General features: G+C 50.5%; 1 protein-coding gene across 2 annotated transcripts in view; it reads right to left on the bottom strand.

Annotated features, from left to right (window-relative positions):
- Nucleotides 1–17,100, bottom strand: part of LOC144108840 (peroxidase-like) — a 106,237-nt gene that overhangs the window by 39,883 nt on the left and 49,254 nt on the right. Inside the window, exon 1 of one of the 2 annotated variants that reach the window (XM_077642031.1) lies at nucleotides 370–750. The exons of the other annotated variant lie outside the window; for it this stretch is intronic. The gene's annotated coding sequence lies outside the window, so the exon portion shown is untranslated. Of the gene's footprint in view, nucleotides 1–369; nucleotides 751–17,100 lie in introns of those variants that run through there. 2 annotated transcript variants of the gene reach the window in all.

Genomic DNA, 17,100 nt, shown 5'->3' with positions numbered 1-17,100 from the left:
TACTACTCGCTTCAACCGCAGCGGTGCCCTACGGTCAGAGCACCCGGCTTGTATGCCGGACGCTCGGGGTTCGATCGCCACTGCCGCCAGGCAAGCGCAGGTTTTCCGGTAGGTAGACAATAGCTCTCCTCTGGCATGACGATGTGTTCCTCTGGGGAGAAACGCTTGGAAAAATGGGCCTTTGACCGCAGTCCGTGTGGATCCTGAACATTAGGCATGGCTCTCTTTGGTTAAGCTGCCCACGTGCCATTAGTATGAAATCATCATCATCGCCATCATCGAACCACTCACTTCCAACATCCCGCCGTTACCCACTGCAACAGGGAGTGTTGGATGAAGCCGCCTAGGAAGAGAGCTCTCAAGACTGACCTGTAAAAACGTCGGCGACTTGCGCGCGCTCCCTTCTCCTGGTGCCTACGAGTCCTCGAGGGTGCGGAAGGGTCAAGCAGTACCACAGTCTGCGCCGCCAAAGATGCCCGGCCGTAATCGAGCGTACATCGTCACGTTGCGCGTAACCGCCCCTTTTGTTCTTTTCTCTTCTCGCGCACGGCCGTCGTAGTCGTCGCCTCCCTCGGACCTGCCGCAACTTCCTCGACCGACCAGAGACGGACGGCGTACGTATGTATATACGTAATCCGGTTTGTGAGCCGCTCGAGCCTCGCTTAGAGCCGTATATATACACTTTCTTATCCGTCCACTCGTGCGCGGAGTTGTGGCGCTCCACGAGGGTTGCCCTCTCGCTAAGGGGCGCGGGACCTCTCATTTCGTCGACGTTGCCCAATCCGTATACGCGCCCGTGTCTCCCCCCCCCCCTTTCTTCTTCTTCCCGGAGAAGCTGCAGGAGTTAGGCGGGAGGCGCAAGCGCATTGCTCACCTTCGATCCGACCGATAATTGCCACCCAGACGTGACGCCCGCGCGCGCGTCGACGACAGAAGAGAAAGTAGAGGTCGCATGCGAGGGAGCGGGCCTCTGGTGTCGCGCGCGCGCCAAAACATCTTCGTGACGTCATGATCTATTCGTTCTAGACTTTGTTTTTCCTTCGGGTGTACCGCCTCCCCCTTCTCATCCCCAGCCTCTTCTGCTTTTCTAATGTAGTGCGTGAGTCATGTCGCCCTAATGAGTAACGTGAAGTTGTTGGTGATGTGGCTCTCGCCGTTGCATGCTTCTTGAGGCACTGCCGGAAAACGCGTGTAACTCGGAGACAGGAGGTACCAGCCGCTGAGAGGATTCAGTGTGGAGCGAGGCAAACATTGAACCGCACTTTGTGGACAGCAAGAAGCAGCAAATCCGGTTGCTTGTTGTATACACGAGAAAAACGAGTAAGCGAGTTGCAGTATCTGTTTGTAACATGGTTGGCTTATTGTGGAGAAAGGTAGAGCAGGATGCACTGAGGACCCTAGCCATTCGTGATACCTCTTCATGCTTTTCTCGGATCTTACGCAACGGATGGCGTGATTTTTTTTTTCTCGCACCAAAATGTACACCTCCTCTGGTACTCAACTTGCTAAGTTGCCAAAGGTAACATGGGTGTTCGCGTTGGCTGCCTTTGTTCAAGGTCTTAAAATGCTGGGCTTGTCTGTTCATAACGGACAGATGGTGGAATCAGTGAAAAAGAACGCAGGACAGGACCGTCTTGTCTTGTCACCCTGGAATGTAACTATACTTCGTTGCGAAGTGTCCGAGTGCCGTGATTTTAAGCGGCTGGCATTTCGCTTCGCACCCAGCAGTATTTTCGTCCTATACTCTCAACAAGGTTTCGAGAAGCATGGGAACAATATCGGAAGTGTATGTTTTCGCGCGTGCGTCACTTCCGCTGCTTCCACAGCATTCCAGGCTTAGAGTAGCGCTTAGCAGAAAAATTTTCTTTTCTGGAGAAGAAAGGTCCAGCAGTAGGAAGCTTAGTAGACCGGCCGTCTTCAAGGCAAATGAGTTAAATATTTCGAATACATTGCGGACGCACGTTAATTGAGTGCATCAGTAATTATGTGGGAAACATGGGAGGTCACTGTGACGGCGTCGTAACTTTCAGGGCATCACAAATAGCTCAAAGACTCAATTCACTTCTCTTCCAGATTACCGCTCCAACAAACCTCCCAGTGCCGGGTCGCTCATATAAAACATAATACCAATTTTTGAGTCCAGAGCAGGTAAATAAGCCATGGCGACTTTAATAATAATAATAATAATTGGTTTTTGGGCAAAGCAAATGGGGCAGCATCTGTCTCGATATATCGTTGGACACCTGAACCGCCCCGTAAGGGAAGGGATAAAGGAGGGAGTGAAAGAAGAAAGGAAGAGAGAGGTGCCGCAGTGGAGGGCTGCGGAATAATTTCTACCACCTGGGGATCTTTAACGTGCACTGACACCGCACAGCACACGGGCGCCTTAGCGTTTTGCCTCCATAAGAACGCAGCCGCCGCGGTCGGGTTCGAACCCGGGAACTCCGGATCAATAGCCGAGCGCCCTAACCTATTGAGCCACCGCGGCGGGTATGTGCAAATGGCACAGTTCACTATCCAAGCGAGTAGCTTCGTATTCGCGTTATAAGCACTCACTGACCGGGAACCCGCTTTTCCGGAAGATGCATAAGCTGGAAAGAACTAAAAAGAAAAAATTAACTACTTTAACGCCCTCGTTTTCCCAACCCAGTCTAGTTGGCGACCTGAAGGCCCGTTCGAAAGCGCGTTGAGCCACCGCGGCGGGAACCATGGGGACATTAGTACTAGTTTCAGGACAAATTTCTCTGCTCCCACATACGCCGCGGTTTAAGACAAGGCGCAGATATTAGTTACATGGCACACAAAAGAGAAGTGCTGTGCAGAGTTCAATGACAGTGGAAAGCATATTTGGTGTAACGGTGGACGGCACTTTAGGGCTCAGTAAGAGTGACGTTGAACGGTGCTCTACACCAAGCTTCCACTCAAACGGTTAAAGCAAGGCGGCCCTTCTCCGCCTGCCATTTATTTCAGAAGGGAAGCTCGTAGAACGCATTACAGTCGCCGAGCGATCGGAGCACGTCGACGCACTGCCTCGAGCCGTCCCGATCAATCAGGAAGCCTTCGTTGCGCAGCCCCACTGAGCTTGTCACGAGCCACACTGCTGCGTGTATTACAAAGTTCTCTCTCCTCTCGTCATCATTACAGTCAACTCTTGAGCTCCAATTGCTCAAACAGCGTCATGGTCTACCTCGGGCCCATTCGACTGAAGTGCGCCGACGGTTTCAGCGCAGCACTTGGCAGGCAACGTCAGCTTGGCCACGTCTACGAATCTGGCTCCATTAGGACCTCAGAGGACCGCTGTGTTTAAACTCGGCAGAAGTATTTCGCTATAGTAGTTGTTCTCTGGAGCCATTGGTGGCGCGCGCCGCCACCCGTTTCAAATGGGACGCTATTACTATCTATCCATCGTACAGCTAGGTGATACAGACATCCCTGTCACTTCTGGGGGAAGGGCAAATATATCGCAGTCCTTTTGTGATTCATGTTCCACGGACGCGTTGCCATAGATGCGAGCAGAGTATAGCCTAATTGATTTGCAAGAGAAAAGACCCCTCCGCTGCGGCGCGTGATATGACGGCCACGATCAAGGAAGAGACTCGACACCGTCGTCCGTAGGTCAACCGTACAGCCTTTGCGGTGCTTACAAAAAGAAATATATGCAGAAGAAAGCGCTAAGCGAGCTCATAACAGCATGACGGCCCCCATCGGGTCATCCCTCTCTCGCTAAAGGCCACGTCGAGAGTCCTAGGTAGGCTTAGCTTCGTGCGTCTGTGCGTTCGTGTAGCACAGGGAGGCGCGCAGCGTTCAGGCGGCGAGCGGAAGCGGTAGAAGGAAGCGCTCGAAATAGATGGCGCCCACTTCCTTCCTCGTGGTCCAGCCTCCGCGGAGGGGTCCCGGCGAGGTCACGTTCCCTCGCCTCGGCCCAGAATCGCCTCCTCCTCGCGGCCGGACGGGGCAACGCGGCGATGACTGCGCGGAACCGATCGCCGTCCAGAGAGAGAGGGGGAGTGTGGGAGAAAGTGAGAGCGATGGATAGTAGCGCAGGAAAGGAGGCTGGCCAGGATGAGTACTATCACTACTACAGTTGTTGGCACTACTAACTGCTACTACTTCGCTCCGCGCGTACACGTCTGTGCTTCCTCAACCAGCGCCAGATACGGAAGGCTCGCCCCGATTCGGTCGGCTTCTAGCTGCTCCTACAGCGTGGAGGCGGGGAAATAGGTAGCCTAGTCTCCCTTGTCATGACGGTGCAGTTGCGCCTTCGCGGGGATGGAGTCAAAATATGGGGTCTGGAGACATGGATGTGCCGTGCGTGTCGTTAGTGGTGTTGGTACGTGCCCTCAATGTTTAGCGCGTTCAACGTTATCGAAAGCATAAGAGGCTCTTGCGCGCAGTAAACGCTCCGCAATGGGTTCGAGGAGGAGTTGGAACGATAGAGCTTCAGCGTCGCCTTATGGGCGTTCAGCCGCAACTTGAACACCACGCGAGAACCGAAAACCACATCTTGACGGCGTTGGTAGAGAGTAGATATGCGGCCTCATATGTGCTTGGGTCTTCACAATCATCATCATCAGCTCACTTACATGCACTACAAAACAAAGGCCTCTTTCATTGATCTCCACCTCCATTTAACCCTGTCCTGTGCTAGTTACGGTCGTCTATTTCCTGTAGACTCCCCCCCCCCCCCCCCCGCCTTTTGCCGCCCTTTGCTACGTCTGAATGTAGGTTAGAAAGTCTGGAGTCAGCCACATTTCGTGATGAAGACGTGGGCGCAGGAGGTCCACCTCTAGAGTATGTACTTGGCATCGCAACGGAACGCTAATCAAGTTTCGTCTCAGGCTTCTTATATGCTTATTCGTCGCTTCGCTGAAATGTAACGCCATTGTAAAAGCCACAGCCAGCAACGGCAGATCAGCGGACGGATTATCAAAAGTGTAGGCGCGAGGGAAGAATTCGCGACTACATGTTCGTTCCAGTTATCTCGACAATCATGATGAGCCTAGTGAACGGCACCGAAGTCCATGAACAATCATGGAGCGTTGAAATCTACGAACTGGTTATAGACTTCGGCCTTTGATTATCTGATGAGAAGCCTCTAAAGCGAGGCAGCGTCTTAACGAGACAAGTTCAGTGAATCTTACCATGCGGTATCCCGCCCCGTTCATAGCGGCTTAGTCAACAAGTTTTGAAGAAACAGATTTTAACAGCCGACCGGAAAGACCGTTGGACTTGATAATAGACGTTGCTTTGGATAGTTTAAAGTTAACGTTGAGTATTCCCAAAAGCAGCGGAAGTGTTCGGACAAAAGGCAAACGCCTGCTGATTACCAACTGGCTCATTAGTGATGCCAAGCAAGCTCAGAGGCACACTTGGCAACCTCATTAACTTGCTTGGCTTCACGAATAAAATCCCTTTGTATTGTCAGAACCTATATGTCTGCGCCGCTCTTTCGTGTTTCGCCCACTAATTGCAATGCTTTGCAGAGCAGTTGATACCAACCGCGTGCTTGCCTTGTTCCTGTTAAGTGCGAAACCACTATTCCGACGGCTAAACCTCGAGCAAGATCTTGCGATGTTTGTGCGTTTGGGCCACAAATCGCTTATATATCCGCTACTGCGACTCTAACCCGCGGCGGCGCGAACAGATCAGCTTCGCTGGCCACTGCGCAAGAGTACTATAGCTATTGCCTCAGCCGATCACGCCTCGTGATTATGATGATGGTGATGTCCTCAGGCTTAATAGAGAGTTTTAGTTTCACGTACGTAGAGCTCTTAAGGGTGACCAGTGCGCATGCGCAGAACGCAAAGGGTATGCGCGAGTCTCACGTACGTACATGAGATTCGGATTTTTACGTTGCGTTCTTTGCGTTGCTTGCGTACGTAGCGTTGACAAACATGGCGGCGCCCTGCCCGCCCGCTTCACGGCGATAATAGGTTCGTCGCTTATCCTTCAAGGCTATATCGTGTTCTAAACTGTTGTATACGCAGTCGATTTGCTCATTGTTACCCTCGCATAAAGTTTCAAGCGACAAATAACTTTTGTTTTTCAGAGATAAGGGCGATTTCCCAGTTGTTAAGCCTAACGATGCAGCGCTCCGACTTAGTTCTACTGGCTTGGCTTTTACTCGTCTTGTCTTACAGTGGCAACAGCAGTGTCTTCATCTGTCAGTAGATGGTGCTAGGAAGAACGCACGGCGTCTGTCGTGTACGTGCAACTAAAAGGGTTTGAAACGACATGCGCGTATGCTACGTATACAATTCTCACGTTTGCGTACGGGAACTCTGTACGTACGTGAAACTGAAACTCTCTAATAGCACATACCCACGGCGGGGGTATTGCAACAAGGAAGGGGGGGGGGGCGGCAGTGCACTCTCGCGCTGTTCATTGCACATCATCAACTTCCATCTGCGGCGCGAGGACGCAGAGAGAAAATTCTCTTTCTTCATCGTCGTCGTCATCGTTAATGCAATTCTGCTTTCGCCCATTTGTAGAATATAGGCTAAAATTCTGTCATTTTTTCTAAATATTTTTTCCTCCCACCTTCCTCCTGTCTCTCTTCTGCTTTGGACGCTCGAATATAGCCACCACGAAGACAAATACGCGGGTGAAGGAGGACACAAGCGTCAGCGGTGGACGCCCGTACCGTCCACGGTCATTTGCACGTCCAAACCGTCAGCGCAGAAGCGCGCGCGCGCGTACTCAAGTCTCCGCTTGAAGCTCCACTCGCAGCGAGGAGGAATGCTTCTTCCACCTGTCTCCCGAGAATAACAACGAGAATTCCATCCACGCGCGCAGCCTCGTTCCCTTCAGCGTCCAATCGTTTCCTAATCTATCGCGCGTTCTTTTCTCCTTGCTATCCGCAGCCTTGCGGCGTCGAGCGGTTTCGAGAGTATCTATCGGCGCTCCCGGGACGATTTGTCTCGCGCATACTAAAAATAAGACCGCCGCCTTGTGATGCGTCGCCGACTGTCGCGTATAGTATGTGGGCGCTTCCGTCCCGCCGACGGTGGCGGCAGCACCCTGCAGTGAAGAGCGCGCGCAGCGTAGACAAAAGCTGCCTTCTAGCCGCCTATACCGTATCGACTCGAATTTAACAACCGTGGTTGTAGCTTTCCTCTTGCGATCGGTAACCCTCGAACTAGGGCAAGGTGGCAGGGAGCTTGGGGGCCGGGTGGGCCGCGAACTGGAGGATCCGTTCTAAGTCAAGTCTTTTTCAAAAGTATGCAGCCCAAGGTGTTTCAATCTGGGCCATATGCTGTGTGGCTCGTTACGCACCGTCAGCGCTGCAGTTTTCTCGATGGTTGGAGGAACACTCGTCTTAACCACTCCAAAAGCAAGGACTCCAACGGATGCTGCAAGTGTCCGAATAAACGGCTTTTAAGCGAATCTCAGTACCCATAAACTGCTTCAATCATTCTCGTCAAGCGGTCGTCAGGTGTACATGAAGACGACAGGTTTAGAAGCGCACTGCTTTACACTTTGCCTCTGGCTTCTTCTAGCTTCGACGAATATGCTGCACGTTCTCAGACATTGATTGAGTGCAGAATACTACGAATGCTTCTCTATTTATTCTGTATCAAACGCTTCCTGGTGGGCTGAGTCGCCACCGATGTCCTAGCATGCACAGAAAGCTCTGAAGTTAATCTGGTGTCCAAACAAAGTGTTGACCAGGTGAGCTCGGGCCCTAAGGACCTTGTATGGGCAGAGATGTGAGCGCCTCCCGGAGAATGTACCGCATGTGGCCATGCAATCAAAATGTACCTTGGCTTGTTTGGATGCCTATTAGTGTAAACAGTGCTCAGATCGAAGCACTGGATGAGGAAATACTCGACACCACTGCGAAGTGGTGCTTGCTATCAACCTGTCTTTGTCTTGCCGTTCATCCCTAAGCGCAGTTTACATCACGTCATCAAAGCACAAACAACGCCTAGAACTGCAACAGTAAACAGCAGATAAGGGCGTTTGTTGAAGCCCAGCTGATGATCCATTCTAAAAGGGTGCTTCGGCGCAGCAACACAGGACGAGGCGAACAGTACAAAGCACTGAGTGCCCGGTAGTTCAGAACTGGGCGCTTCGTGCCGAATGGAGTACAAGAGTACATGATGTTCATTTTGGCGGTAAATTCAGCGCGAAGGGACGAAGGACACAGAAAGGGGTCCTTCTTCCCTTCGCGCTGAATTTACTGCCAAAATGAACTACATCCAACTCGCCCAACTCACCATTCTTCTGCAGTACATGGTGTTCAGTTGAAATCCACGGCCGGAGTACAACAGTATGCATTGGCTGTGGGTGTTTGCGGAGGTTTGATGTACAGCTACCGGTGTGACGGGGGAAGGCTATCCAGTTCTGCTGCTACAGTTAACTACTGTGATAGCTGAATGTCACAACAGTCGACTGACCACTCCGACTTACTGTGGGAGCACCGCAGTTGTGTCCTGCTACCCAGTAAAATGCAGAGTGAAATGATAGCGGTGTACCCTAAATATGACTTACCAGAAGAGCCATTGTCAAGGAGCAAAGGATCTGTTTTATTATGTCTTGGATCCCCCCCTGCACACAGCCGCAATTTTTTTAGGACTGAAACCTGATTCTGCTAACTCTAAGCACAAAAAAATATTGACATCCTTTCGACACTCGGATCGGAAACAAAGCAATCATTGTCGCTCGTAGCCTCTATTCGCGTTAATACGGTACTCTGAAGCGAGCCGGATTCGCCGGCAGCCTTGCGAGACGCAGCGTCCCTGTTCTTTCTTTTTTTCACATGTGCGACTACGCGATGGAGGCGCGATGTGCGCCCTGATAGCGTTAATCCGTGCGCGTTCCAGGGCATCTGGAGCGTGCGTGTACGATGCACGAAGAAATAATCCGCCCCTGTCGCAACATGAGCATAGTAGAACTGCGCAACATTCACTAGAATCCGGTATTATAGCGAATACGTCAAGCATTTTTTTTCCACCGGTGAGGAATGAAGATGGAATTGATACAAGGGCGACCTCATGACTTGTAGTGAGTCATATGGGGCAACAATGAAAGGCATCGGTGCAATCGCAGACGATCTCGAAAAAAAATTAGAGCATGGCCTTTGAGCTCCACTCGTAGGTATACAATGAAACGACATGCATACCAAGCACGAACATTTCCCTTTAGTGTTTAATACCTGATCTTTTTATTGCATATTTTATATATCAGTTGAAGGAGGCATCGGTACACTCTGAACACGAATACGTCTAATATGGGAGTAAAAATGGAGTAAGCTGTCTACAGGGGACAGCTTATTCCATTTTTACTCCAAGGGAGTAAGCTGTCCAAGGGAGGAAGCTGTAAGGGATTAAGCTTACTCCAAGGGAGTAAGCTGTCCAAGGGAGGAAGCTGTAAGAGAGTAAGCTTACTCCAAGGGAGTAAGCTGTCCACAGGGGACAGCTTACTCTATTTTTACTCCAAGGGAGTAAGCTGTCCAAGGGAGTAAGCTGTAAGGGAGTAAGCTTACTCCAGGGGAGTAAGCTGTCAAAGGGAGTAAGCTGTAAGGGAGTAAGCTGTAAGGGAATAAGCTTACTCCAAGGGAGTAAGCTGTCCACTAGGGCACAGCTTACTCCCTTTCTAATCTTTTCTGTTTAGAGTGTAGGGGAAAAAAAGAAAAAAATTCGGGCCCTTCTCTAGGCGGAGTGCCGCACATACTACGATTTAGGTTTTGGGACTTGAGCAATAGGCTCAGTTTTACAAATTTTCTTGTCTCCTTGTGTTTTCCTGTTTTGTCTATGTGGAGGACCAGGAGCAGAAGCAAAAACCTTTGCTCAGTGTCGAATATGTGTTCTGCTCAGAGAACTTGCTGACACGTAGCCTGTACAACGCGTACTCATCAATATGGACAGCTGTCATGGATGGGACGGGAGCGCTTTTCGAAATGACAGGGAAACGCTAGCTTCCGAATGCATTAAATGTTGTTGCATGATATGGAATCTTCTAAGGCCGTCAACCTCTGAATATAATGCATGTGCCACTAGGCATTGTATATACACACTTCAGCATTATCATGCCTACAAATGAATTTTTATTATTTTATTTTCGTGTGCTCCCTTTTCTATCATCGTAAGTCCTCAACGTCATTGATTGTATGCTAATGTGCTCCTTTCACCGCACTCATCGTGGTCATAAATTGTCTTTCGGTGTCCCACCCCAAAGCTGCAGTCGCCCTCCCCTTCAGTGATGATTACTGTGTTCCTCGTCCACTAGTCGAACACGACCGTCGCCACCAGCGGATTCGAGCCCACCCCGGGCCAAGGCCGTCTCCTTTTTCCCATAGTTTTTTTTTTTTACGAGAGCTTTCAATGCCCCGAACGTGCTTCAACGACCTCCCTGCAAATTTTCTAACATAATGACTTCACATTAACGCTCAGCCCTCTCCAATTAGTTGTCCCCTTTATTAATGTCCGCTCTGTAATGTTACCAATTGACAGGTTAATCAGTTCGACACACCACGTGTCCAGCGCCAGGCCGCGCTTTTGTTCTCACGACCTCCCGCGTGGATCTCACTAAATAAGCACTTATCAAATGCAATTAATCCTCCCTTGCTCTGCCGCCAGGGGGAGAATGCGCTATTGTCTTGAGAGCCAGTGAGTTCATACCCACATGCTCGCGCTCTCGGACGAGAGCAATGGCTTTCGAACACTAGAGGCGCCCGCTTCGAGGAACGCAGTTTCTCAGGGCACCGCCCAGCGGCAGAGGCTATTACGCCGAACAACTAACCCTCGGCGACGAGGACAAACGACGTTTCTGCGGAGCTGAGGTCGATGCTGCGCGTCTACGCTCCGCTGGGTGCTCAGAACGCGCGAAGCGTGTTTCACAGTTAAGACCGCCTCCGTCTGCCTCACTCGATTAGCGCGGCGTTGTGCAAGCCGTCGGTGGCACGAGCCAATCGGGTCTCGAATTACACGAGCACGTTCGCTCGCACATCGGCGCCTTACGTTGCCTGCAAGCCCCGCCGCGGTGGCTCAGTGGTTAGGGCGCTCGACTACTCCGGGTTCGAACCCGACCGCGGCGGCTACGTTTTTATGGAGGCAAAACGCTAAGGCGCCCGTGTGCTGTGCGATGTCAGTGCACGTTAAAGATCCCCAGGTGGTCGAAATCATTACGGAGCCCTCCACTACGGCACCTCTCTCTTCCTTTCTTCTTTCACTCCCTCCTTTATCCCTTCCCTTACGGCGCGGTTCAGGTGTCCAACGATATATGAGACAGATACTGCGCCATTTCCTTTCCCCCCCCAAAAAACAATTAATTAATTAATTGCCTGCAAGGCCCCGCGAGCGAATGTGTATACAAGAATGTGCGCCTTAGGGACGAACTGTGCGATGTCAGGGCACGTTAAAGAACACCAGGTGGTAGAAATTTCCGGAGCCCTTCACTACAGCGTCCCACATAGCCTGAGTCTCTCTGGGACGTTAAACCGTCATAAACTATAAACTGAAGTTGGCCTATTTCCATAGATTACCGCGTTCTCGAGGCAAAGGAGCTAATTTGATTCTACAGGAAAGATTTTGTGTTCGACAAGGTCAAATAAATGGCTGGCGGTTTAGCACAGCTTAGCACGAGATTTTGTGCGAAAGCACAGTTTTTTGCAGGCGGACACCGCCGGCCATGCAACCTCTAAGCGCGATTGAGGTGTCCACTGACCCGGGGAGCCAGTTATGCGCGTCTACAACTTTTTCGTCGTCAGTGCCAATTTACCCAATGTACGCCGGTGTACTATACTCCAATGCCGCGTTTCTGCAGCAATGTTGTCAACATCCAACGCGTATTGCTCTAGTGTCGTGTTTCTGCCACAGCGGTGTCATGCACGACAACGCATGCAGCGCACATCTCTTGTCACTACCGCCACATAGCTCAAGGCACGAATATTAGTTTGATAGTAGTATTCTTTGATGAAGATGATTATGTCCAACCTACAGCGCGAGAGCGTGTTGCAGTTTAACACGAGCCGTGTTCGGTAGCGGTGATAACATCAATTCTCTCTCGCAGTGTCCAGCGAAGCTGACCTTCGGGCCGCTGCGGGTTGCAATCCCAGTCGCCGATATTTATTTGATTTATTTGCATTTGTCTATTTCACTTGGCACAAACGCACAAACGTCGCAAGATCTTATTCGGAGTTTACCCGTGTCCAACGATATATGAGACAGATACTGCGCCATTTCCTTTCACTAGTAATAATAATTGGTTTTGGGGGGAAGGAAATGACGCAGTATCTGTCTCGTATATCGTTGGACACCTGAACCGCGCCGTAAGGGAAGGGATAAAGGAGGGATTGAAAGAAGAAAGGAAAAGAGAGGTGCCGTAGTGGAGGGCTCCGGAATAATTTCGACCACCTGGGGATCTTTAACGTGCACTGACATCGCACAGCACACGGGCGCCTTAGCGTTTTTCTTCCATAAAAACGCAGCCGCCGCGGTCGGGTTCGAACCCGGGAACTCCGGATCAGTAGCCGAGCGCCCTAACCACTGAGCCACTGCGACTAAAAAATCAATTATTATTATTATTATTAGTTTACCCATGTGAATAGTGCTTTCGCTCTAAAATACTCACATGAAGGTTACTAATGTCGTAACGCGAATGATCCTGCGTTAGCATAGCCGGGACATTGAGAGGTCACTGTCGGGGAAGCTTCAACAAGAGTACCGGTTGCTGCGGCAGAGCCGCGGCACAGAGATCATTCTTGAACCGCGACCGGTAGCATGTTAAGCAGTTGTAGCGGAGCGGATTGTCCGGAAACTGTTTGGTAGACACCTCGGCTGCAGGCTATGTCTTTAATCTTGCCTTGTCTTGCTGATTCTGTCGACTCGCCTCTGACTTATCCATCGAAGTGCAGGGTTTTCTCGTCTAAGTCGCTTTGTTTGTGCTTCTGCGGCTCATGCTTCTCGCTTATGCATTGCCTTCTGTAGCTGCGGTTCCCTTAACACGAAGGGCAGGATTGTTTTAGCGGGCTCGGCGTTTTCGGTCCTAACTTCGAGCTCGCCGGATTACTTAGAGGTCTGAGGGTCTTGCTTACTAAATAACATTTCAGCAATAGTCGTTGTAGGTGCTGCAGCAAGTTTGCGTGTCGGCGAGGTGGAGGTTATTGTTTTCGTTGTGAGGAGTGCGCTACTGTGGCGGCAGTCGGCAGAGTAGCTGTCGGATTAGGTTGACGGCAATGCTGGTTGATTGTCTCGCTTTAGTCACGTGATATGCACAGCCCCCCCAATCCTTTCGAGAAGGATGCTTGGCTTTTATAAATGGAAAAAGAAAACCGGACAAATAAACATTTGTTTCCCCTGAGAGTGTGTCGCGTTTAGGTAGCATTCTGAGATTCTCACAGTGCCGTTTCATTGGCTGTGTGCCACGATGTCTCCGGAGTCAGCCAATGGGGTCAAACTGCCGCTAAAGTTCTCTGCGGGCTATTTTGTCGGCTGCCGGCACAGTAGTCTCGTCCTTTGTGTTGCCCTCATGCTCAGACAGCTTGTGTCGTCTTCTGTGCTAGCTGGCATGCTTGGCACGCTGATTGCAATCGCGTATGACAATGTCTTCTTGAGACCGCGCGTCCCACTCGAAAACAACGAAGTTATCGCGAAGCGCGAGGCACCAGATTCGTGCGCGTGGGGGTCACGTGATAGCGGGAGGCGCCGACACCGCTTTTTCGAGGAGCGAGCTAAGAGTAGCTAACGCTGTAAAATGAAATACCCTTGTCGTCGAAACCAGCCTTTTTTACAAGCAAACAACGATGCCGCGTAGATTTCTGAGGCTAAACTACATTGCAATTCGCTCGCGAGCAGTGATCACGGAGTCTTGACGTCAGTTAGAATCCGGTGGCAGGTAAAAAATGTTCGATTTTTTTTAACTCAACTTTTTCTGCAATGAATGCGTCTCTTCCTGGAAAGCGTAGCCATAGAGAGCCAAGCGATCGCTTTTTACTATGAACTTAATATGGATCGAGTGGCCCTTAGTGTGTCTTTCAGCGAGACGCGCTGTGCGTCATTGGTTGGTAGCGTATTAGCTTCATCGATCTTTCCTTCCCAGGGTTCTGATACAACAGCTACACGCGTGTGCGAGCTTGAACAATGACGGCGTGAACCTCGGATTGACAAAGCGTATGCGTTTCTTTGAAAGATCATCGCGAGACTGCGTAGAGACCTTAAGGCGGAGCACAGTGCGCCGCTCTTTCGAAGCCAGTATGCAGTGCGTCCTAGTTTCACTGTGCATAAGACGGCGGTGACTTGGAAAGCGATTGTGTGATAGCGACGATTGATCCAGACCGACCTCTGCACGTCCATTACGCTTGCGTTCACTTTACGCTTGGTTCTAATGGTTTCAGTTTGTTATGACTCATCGCAAAGCTCACAACTGTGGACACCATAATCGAAGTCACGAGTTTGGCCGCTTTCAATTTCAAACGGATGGGTTTTTTTTATTTTCGGCTCCGCCAAGATCGTTCGAGCAAAGGCGGCAGGCAACGAAGGGTAACGGCATCATCAGCATCGCGTATTGCCAGAAAGGGAAATACCTAGGCAATCGAAACACGTGGCACAATACGTTGAGAACGATTTGAAGTCCCAGAAATTAAAGTTATGAACAGCGGACGTCAAGGAAGATTTTATGTATAGTTCTTAGCGCACTAATTAATCCCCGTGGAAGCTCAGTATGGTCGGTTTCTGCTGGACACCGATTCGCTGGTTCCATTCCTGGCTTCAGCGGCTGCATTTCCGGGGAGTGAAATGAAAAAACACCCGTGTACTGAAACGCGGGTGCAGTTTAAGGAGGCCCGGGTGGCCGCAATTAATCCGGAGTCCTCTACTACGTCCTGCCTCGTGGGCCGGTCGATGTTCTGACGAGTAAAAATTTATAGATTGTCAACCTTTGTAACAGATTAACCGGTGCCACTGAAATTCGGATGCGCTATGAATACAATAGCGCGTCTCGTAACATCAGTGCCCGAATTTCTCATGTATTCGCACGAGTGAGATATCATTGATTGGTCGGAGCCCTTTCTATATATACGCTGAGTTGTCAGTCGTAAAGAGAGTAAAGGAGAAGCCCGGGAAGCTTAATCGTGAGAGCGTTCTGTTTGGCTACCCATCACTTCCCTACTCCACTCCCACCTTTCTCCGTTCCCTCACGGCGCGGTTGAGGTATCCATTGAGAAGTGAGGCAGTTACCGCGCCTTTCATTTCGTGATAACCAATCATTCCCATCACCGGGAGAAAGAAAGAGCGGACGCGAAAGTGAAGAGATCGTTGAAGCAAGTCTGAAGGCTGTCTGTGAAGGACGCGCGCATGGCACAGAATAACTTGGAGCGCAAACACGACGTCCTCAGGAAACCAGGTATACATCCCGCTATCCTTTAGGGTAACCGGTCGCTTTGCGTATAGGCAGCATCTCACTGTGCACCAGGTACAAACCGTGGGATTACCTGGTACTCGGCATACTGACATTGGCACCCGGCATATTAACTTTAAAGCATTAAAAGCCTCATTCGAAAAAAAAAAACTGTTTAGTCGCTCATAAAATTGGCCCATTACTGAACAGATGTGACGTCACCAAAGCAGATAATTCCCATTGGCTAGAGGGCAGTGACTTCACCTTCGCTTAAGGTATCAACACCTTCTAATGCTATCTTACTGTCAACACATAAGGTAATTAGGTGCTCTTGTGAATTCCATCACCGCCAGGGTAATTCATTTCTCCGGCCAGAAAGCACTGTGATTCTTCATTACAAACATGCTTTGCTGATTCCGCCTACCTCCCAGCGCCACTAGGGCTCCCCTGCTAGGCTGTGGCACGTGTCTGTTCGCTGTGGTGCGCACTTGAGCAGCAGAGTGTATATCTTACGCCAATCTGCGACGCGGTGGAAAGTGTTTTGCTCCCTAGAACAGTACGGGACAGGGCGACCTTGGGTGTCGGCGCTGAGGGCGCCTACACTGCCTTTTGTGGCGGCGTCGGCGCAGACTTTTTCTTTTTCCTAACCCACCTGTAACAGGCCTTCATTAATGAGTCAACGAGCAGGCTCATTTCGAAACCCGTTTTTGACGCGACACTTTTGACGCGCAACGCTAAGGCGACAAGCTTGCGCGGCCAAAACAGCCGGTCGGTGCCAACGCCAAGTTCCTCGAACTCGTCCCCCTATCGGCGTCGCGAAACGAACACGCGAAGGACTGCTTCATTGTGAATGTTCCTGCGCGCATAAATGTTTCACTGCACGTACTACATAGCGAGCCGCTACGACTTCCTCTACCGGTCTGCACGCCGCGAATCGAGGAAAGTCCCGAAGCGATGGATCGTTTGAGTTCTTCCGGCCGATGACGTTCAAGGCCATCGTTAGGTTGAGTTCAATTAAGTCACGTTGGTTTTCTAGCCGGCCAAGCGGAGGAGACTGCTGAGACGTTAAACTCTACGACTGCCTTGACAAACGTCGAACAGTCCTGGCGAGACAGCAGGTATAAAAAGGTGATAACTCTGCTGACGAATGCAATAAAAAGAAGGTAGAGGCTAACGAAAAGGGTCCTGCTTAAGTTAAGGATAAATCAGCGAGCTATGGGAAGAAAAATGATAGGTGTGACGTTGCGAGACCAGGCCGGGAGCGGGCAGAGGGGGTGAGGGAACAAACGCGAATGAATAGCATCTTAGCCGAAGTCAAGAGGAAGATATGAGCTTGGGCGGGCATATAATACGAAGGCAAGATAACCGCTGGTCCTTAAGGGTAACGGAGTACATTCGAAGAGAAGGCAAGAGTAGCCGGGGGCGGCAGAGAGTTAGGTGTGCGGGTGAGATTAAGAAGTTTGCGGGGATAAAGTGGCCGCCGCTGTAAGGGGACAGAGTTAATTGGAGAGATATGGGAGAGAGGCCTTTGTCCTGCAGTGGGCGTAATCAGGGTGACGATGATGCATTAAGAAAACACGCTGCACCAGTAAGACCAGCCAGCGCTGTGTGGTGAACAAAACAGTTTTCTCTCATTCCTAGAAGCATGAACGTTCAAACGTACAACTACAAATTGTAATCTGCTTATCTGATGCAGTAAAATTAAGATTTACAGAGTTCAGAGCCAGAATTGCACATCAACACTGAGGTTGCGTGAAAATGAAA

This window comes from Amblyomma americanum, chromosome 10 (assembly GCF_052857255.1).
Source record: "Amblyomma americanum isolate KBUSLIRL-KWMA chromosome 10, ASM5285725v1, whole genome shotgun sequence".
Lineage (NCBI taxonomy): Eukaryota > Metazoa > Arthropoda > Arachnida > Ixodida > Ixodidae > Amblyomma > Amblyomma americanum.
The sequence above is the reverse complement of the archived record's forward strand: the minus strand, read 5'-3'. Positions and strand labels throughout refer to the sequence as shown.